This window comes from Microtus ochrogaster, chromosome 5 (genome assembly GCF_000317375.1).
Source record: "Microtus ochrogaster isolate Prairie Vole_2 chromosome 5, MicOch1.0, whole genome shotgun sequence".
In the NCBI taxonomy this organism is placed as follows: domain Eukaryota; kingdom Metazoa; phylum Chordata; class Mammalia; order Rodentia; family Cricetidae; genus Microtus; species Microtus ochrogaster.
In genome coordinates this window covers 42,622,041-42,629,278 of record NC_022012.1, presented here as the reverse complement: position 1 = coordinate 42,629,278, position 7,238 = coordinate 42,622,041, and the positions used below count along the sequence as shown (strand labels likewise).

Below are 7,238 nucleotides of genomic sequence, written 5' to 3'. Positions count from 1 at the left end.
CATAAGCTAGCAGGCGGCTGGGGTGCTGGGGACGCAGCCCCGCCGCTCCTATTATTACAACTTCCTAAGTCTGTGCCTGTAAAAATATTACTACAGTCAGCATAAAGAACATGCCCTCCATTCTAGAAGTTCCTTCATGACTATTTCTAATTCATCTTCCCCACTTGTCCTCCAATTCTTGGTCAACGATCTTCTCTGAAAACCATTGCACCTCCAGTTTCCTTGACATGTAGCTCCTCACTCCAGCGACTGCATTGCAGCTTCCGTTCCTATTTTCTGAATGCAAATGACAAATGATGCTAAGGATGATCCCAGATACCTATTTGCTGTCCGCAGATCTTTGCTATCTGCCCAGAACTGTTGTCTGTTTAAAAAATTGGCTTCTATGTTAGCCAGGTTCTCCAAGGAGACAGAGAAGTAACTGTAGAAAGGACACACACACACACACACACACACACACACACACACACACACACAGAGAGAGAGAGAGAGAGAGAGAGAGAGAGAGAGAGAGAGAGAGAGAGAGGCAGAGAGATAGTCACTTATTTAAGGAATTGGCTCCTATGGTTGGAGGTTGGCAGGTCTATAGTGTACAGGATATCTGGTCATGCTGGGCCAGGAACTGGTGCACAGGCTGCTTCCTTCATCTTTGGGGAACTTGCTCTTTGAGGTCTTCAGCTCACTGGATGAACACACTCAAATTACGGAACAATCTGCTTTACTGAAAATCTATTGATTTCAAAGGTTAATAGTATCTCAAAAGTAGCTTCATGGCAACATACACAGAGACTATGACTTAACAGAGTGGACATGTAAGAGGAACCATCACAAGCTGGCTTTTATTGACCTAATTCTTTTTGTTCCCAACATTGTGTGTGTTGAGGAGGTAGGGCAGAGCGTGTGCCATGGTGCTTGTCTGAGGGTCAGAGGACAACTTGGTTGTCTTGTCACTCCTGTTGAAGTTGGATCACTCTTATTTCTGCCCAGTAGAGTAGCCAGCAGAAAGATCCCGCAGAGATCTCCTGTTTCCGCCTCCCATCTAGGAGTCTGCGATTAACGCAGCCTTTTTACATGGTTTCAGGGATGGAGCTCAGGTTGTCAGCCTCTCGTGGCAGACACATTTATTTGCTGAGCCATCTCACCAGCTTGGCTCCAAAGAGTAAACAGTGCCAGGCTCAGTAAACACTTACATGATTAGGCTATAAAATGTGTTTTCTGAATCACCGGGGCCTGATGACCTTGAAGAAAGTTCATTCTCCCTAGGAACTGAATATCACAAAAGCAAAACCCAAGAGCAAATGAGCCCCCTGCAGTGTACTTTCTGTCTTTTTTGGCCAAAAAAGTCCAATTTTAGTTTTTCTTTAAAGCATACAAAGGCCAACTAGTCTTCAGACTCTGACCCATCTTCATCCTGACTAATCTGGAAGTAGCAGAGTTCATAGGTTTCCTTGTCAGATGCAACCACACGAAGCCAATCATGGAGATTATTCTTCTTACGTATTTCTTGGTAAGATATTTCAAATACCTTTTAGAGAACTGTTTCTCAGAAACAACTGTGATTTTATTCTTCAAGTGTTCAATGCGAACAACATTTCCAAGATTTCCAGTTTTCCCATTGACTTTAACCTTCTCCCAGAGAAATGGTTCGAAGTTTCCAGAATCAAAAATTTCATCTTCTACAGGATGAATGAGGTCCAAATGAAACCTCCAGGTTGTCTTTTGGCGCCATATTGTCCTGCGGCTGTGGGAAGGCTCTTGGACACTTTGAAGATTGCTTGGAGATGTGTTTTTTCTGTTGAGTTGTGTTGCAGCAAAATGCTGTAAACTGAGTAAGCTGAAACGTAATTTTAGAACAGATGTATATTTTATTTGTCTTTATATGTATGTGTGGGAGTGTGGGGGAGGCAGGAATGTGTGTGTGTGTGTGTGTGTGTGTGTGTGTGTGTGTGTGTGTGAATGTGTCCTATGGAAGCCAGAAGAGGGCTCTCCCAGAACTTAGGTGGTGGTTAGCCATCAGATATGGGTTCTGGGAATCAAACACCTGTCTGCTGCAAAAGCAGTACTCACTCTTAACCATTGAGCCATGTAATGGCTCTTATTGCTTGTCAACTTGACTACACAGGGAATGAACTACAATTCAGAAATGGAGGGTACACCTGTGAGATATTTTTTTGCTTGGTTTGAGTGAGTGAATCCACTTCTAGTCCAGACCTATGAGGTAGGAAGACATACATATGCCTTTGGTCTCAATCTTGGGGTAGGAAGACACACCTTTAATCTGGGCTACACCTTCTTCTGGAAGTCTGTATAAGGATGTGGAAGAAGGAAGCTTTGCCCTTAACTTGCTAGCACATCCATTTCTTCCCTGGCACTGGAGTCTACTTCTTTGGGATTCCAGCAGACAGAGAAGACCAGATGAGACACCCAGTCTTGTAGATTGAGAAACTAGTGGGTTCTTGGACTTTGTGTTCACAGTCAGCCACTGCTGGATTAGCTGTACTGCAGTCTGTAAAAATTCCATTTTATATGTAGATAGATAGATAGATAGATAGATAGATAGATAGATAGATAGATAGATAGATAGATGACAGATAAATAGATAGAGGGATGGGTGGGGAAATTCATTCTATAAATTCTGTTCTAGAGAACCCTGGCTGACATAAGTCATCTCTCCAGCTCCTATAAACACAAATGTGTTGCTTTCATTTGTGGAATCTGGGAAATCAAAAATTAGGGGTAACTTCACTTTCTGGTCTTCGCAAACCAGACTGGCCTCAAACTCACTGATCTTCCTGCCTCAGCCTCCCTTGTGTGTGCCGGATTATAGGTTATTCCCCTACCCTAGCTTCTAGCTTTAGTTCTAAACTCCATCCTTTGGACATTTCATGATACCAAGAGAGCAACTAGTCATGATGTTGATAGACCTTGATTCCCAGTAATCATCAATGTGTAGTGTTATTCAGCTTCTAGCCCCATAGCTTCTTCCAGCAGGGCAAATAACAAGGGGCACCTTCATCCCTGTGCTGATATACACTGACTGAGAGCACAGGCCACTCCACGCCTTTCCATTTGCCCCTAAGGCAGGATGCTGTTGGCCCTCCATAAACTCCAGGGTTGTATTTTGTGATCCTATCAAGCAAAGATAGAGTTCTTCACTCTTCACTTTTTATTGTCTAGGGATTTCTCCTCCTCTTCCTCCTCCTCCTCCTCCTCCTCCTCCTCTTCTTCTTCTTCTTCTTCTTCTTCTTCTTCTTCTTCTTCTTCTTCTTCTTCTTCTTCTTCTTCTTCTTCTTCTTCTTCTTCTTCTTCTTCTTCTTCTTCTGTTTTTTGAGACAGGGTTTCTCTATGTAGCCTTGACTGTTCTGGAACTTTCTCTGTAGACGAGGTTGGCTTCAAACTCAGAGGTCCACCTGCCCCTGCCTCTTGAATGCTGGGATTAAAGGCATGTGCCACCACTGCCTGGCTTGTCTAGGGATTTCTAGAATTTAAGGATTTCAAGAATACTTGGAGACATGTTTTAATTTTTGTGGTACTACCACAAAACAGTGTAGACTGCATGGCCTGTGCATTGCTTATATTTCTTTTTAAAATTCTTTTAGTTTTATTTCTATTTTGTGTTTATGAATGTTTTGCATGCGTGTGTATACACCTGTGGTATCTACAAAGGTCAGAAAAGTATGTCAGACCCTATAGAACTGGAGTCACTAAAGATTGTTAGCCACCATGTAGGAGCTGGGAATCAAACCTGGCTCCTCTGGAAGAGCAGCTGGTGATCTTACCTGCTGAGCTACCTCTCTGGCCTCTATCGCTTACATTTCTGTAGGCTGAGAAATTCCAAATCAAGGTGCTGTCTGATTTGGTGCCTTGAGAGGACTCAGTTTCTGGGTGGCAGATAAGCCTTCTTGCTGCATTTCCAGATGGTAGAAGGGTAGGTGCACCAGTGTCCGTGTAGCTCTTAAGGGCACCAATCCAAGACTCCAGAGTGCCAACTAATGGTAGACATCTGTCAGAGCATTAAAGACTTCCTCTTCCCTTGGCCCATGCTGTCACCCTGTTACAGCCGCCTTACTTGTTCTGGAACTCAGAGAAGGGTCTTTCTCTCTTTGTTTTATTTGTTTCCTTTCAAATCTATTTTCAAATAACCTCTGTACACTCTTCAAAAGTGTTTCAAAAAATTAACTTTTGGTTATGCCATAATCATACATATTTATACAATATGAGGCTAGAAATAATGGGCCAGACAGTATTTAAATAAATACAGTTTCCGTGTAATTATTTCGGATGTAAAGCTAGCCAGGATGAAAAACAGCCCGCGCTCCTATTTACAACATACTATGATATTTTGGTACAGCTATAGAATATATGATTAAGTCAGGGAAATTAGTATAAGCATCACCTCAACACTGATGGTTTCTCTGTGTTGGGAAGATTCCAAATCCTCTCTGAGTGGTTTTATAATAAACAAAGAATGATTTTTACCTATATACAAGCCTCTGCACTGTGCTTATTTCTCCTCTCTAGCCATCACATTGATCATCTCCATTAGTCAGCTTTCCGCACTAGGAGGAAAAACCTGAGACAGTTATTAAAAAGGTTTATCCCGACTCACAGCTTTAGAGGTGGCCATCTATGATGAAGGAGTTGAGCCTTTGTCTGAAGCTGTGGCGAGGCACTTCATGATGCTGGAAGGCAGGACAGAGCAAAACTGCCCATCTTGTCACCAGGAAGCAAAGAAAGAGAGGAAGAAGCAGACCTGGGGTCTCACATCTCCTTAGGGTATGCCACTGATGACCCAAAGACCTCCCCGTAGGCTGGGGCTTTAAAGCCTCCACCACCCTTCAAAATGCCATCTGGGACTGAGTCTTAACCACATGGGCTTTGTGGAACTATTCAGCATCCAACCTGCAGTGCCATGTAGGGTGAGCTGTGAGCTAGGCAGCTGGACACCTGCCTTTGGATTTCAGGAAAAGGGGGAGTGGGAGATGTTAGCTTAGGAGTCATTCATGTATGGCTTTTGAACTTGAGATGGGGCGTGGTCCGTAAGGTAGTGGCTGGTCAGAGGAGACTCAAGGGCTGCAGCACAGGGGCCACTCTGACATTTAGATGTCAGTGAGAGGCAGAGGAAGAGGAAGAAAGTCGAAAAACTGGTGACAAGGGAGCCTATAAAGCAGGAAGAAACCGGAGCAGTGTGACATTGAACTGAATGCTAAGGCCACTACTTGTCACAGCTCTCGGTTAAGCTAGTGGGAAGTGACTGGTGACTGACAGGACAGGTTCTTGATGAAGGAGTGTGAGCAGTAGCCCCACTGGAATGATTCTGAGAGAGAATGGAAGGGCTAAATAGGAGCACAAGATACAGATGTTGGAACAAAACACCTTTGTCTTGTCCATGATACTGGAGATACTGAGTAACCAGGAAGGCATGTAGTCAGTCCTCCTGGGACCTATGCTCAGATTGGGAACTAATGGCTCATTTGACCTTTGACACTTACATTTGCAGAAAAGAATGTGTGGCCTCGGGCACCACTGTGAAGTTAAATATTCAATGTCTTGTGTCTATTTACAGTTTTTAACTCTTTGGTTTTGGTGGTATGCAGGAACCAATATTTTAACAGTGTGCTATAGACTCTACTGCAGTTATTCTCAACACATCCATTGAGACAGTCCCAGCTACAAGGCAGTTAAAAGATTCAAAGCCACAGAGCGGTGCAATTGGATAGGTTTGTAGAGGGTAGGGTGGTCAGGGAACCAATGCATAAGTGACAGAGCCCATCCATACATTGAACACATGATGGATATCTGGCAAGTAGAATAGGACTTGGGAATTCCTGGAAGTGAAGGGAGTGTATGAGAGAGAAGAAGGGATTAAGGGTGCCGTCCTGGTTTCAGATTTGAACAATCGGATAAGTGGTTGCAGAAGATAAAACAAAAACAATGAGAAATGAAACAATAACAACAACAACAACAAAAATCCAAAACACCAGAGGAAGAGCTACTGGAGGGGAGGGGAAAAGGAGCCATCAAGCCAGTCATTTTGGAGTCAGAGACAGGCATGTGGAGATGTTTAGTAGTAAATGAGACACAGCAGTGTAAAGCTAAGGAGAGAGATCTGGGTTTGAGATGTAGATTTGAGAGGAGGCAGCGAGGGGAATGGTAACCAAGTGGAAATGGATGATGTCACACAAAGAAGGTGGTATGGATGGTGAAGGCAAGAAGGCCCAGCACAGGGGCTAGAGAGATGGCTCAGAGGTTAAGAGCACTGACTGCTCTCCCAGAGGTCCTTAGTTCAATTCCCAGCAACAACATGGTGGCTCACAGTCATCTATAATAAAATCTGGTGCCCTCTTCTGGCATGCAAGCATACATAGAAGGAATGTTGTATACATAATAAATAAATAAATCTTTTTTTTTTTAAAAAGAAGAAGGCCCAGCACATTGGAGCAATGTCAGAACATAGTCTGATAGGCAGAGGAAGAAGAACCAGATGGCCAAATGCTTTCATAGCATGAGCACAGCATAAACTTCATCATTTCTATAGCATATCTCCCTTTTTTCTTTACATAGAGATCAACTATTATCACTAATCATTTATAACCAACCCCGTTTAAATGAAAACAAATATTTATAAACAATATTTTGGGAATTTGGGAGTAGTTTTCTGTATTGCTTCTTGCTGATTAGGGTACTGGTAATCTTAAGGGGATCCTGAGAAAGTTAGAAACATGGGTGAATCTTGGCTGTGGTAGTCTATGAGGCTGTATCGTCTCAGCCAGTTGTCTTGAAGCTGTTCTGGATGTTGGATTACCTGGGCATTGCTCCCATTGGAGACCTCCCGGGATCTTACTTGATCAAACTATATTAACCTGGAAGAAATCTATAGCTTCTCATCTTCTGTGGAAATAAAAGCAGAACCTTTTTTCTTAGACTTAATTTGAAGTCAAGATACCTTTAAAATATATATGTTGGCTTAACTTAGTAGCCTCTATAATCAAATATCTCTTAGAAGCTAGCTCATTAACAATCAAAAATATAGAGAAAATACAATAACACATAATTCAGACTCTCTGGGTATTTTCATCTTTATGTGGTTTTTAAAATAATACTTTTACTGTTTTTTTAAAGACTTTGTTTTATTTTTTAAAACCATTCATGTTTTTTATAAATGCCTATACCCATTTTCTTTCTTTTTTAAGCCTGTATATATATATATATATATATATATATATATATATATATAT

At 42.2% G+C, this 7,238-nt stretch overlaps 1 pseudogene; it reads right to left on the bottom strand.

Moving 5' to 3' along the window:
• Positions 1 to 1,381: 1,381 nt before the first annotated feature.
• The window catches only part of LOC113456066, a 6,831-nt pseudogene continuing 974 nt past the window's right edge, over positions 1,382 to 7,238 (bottom strand).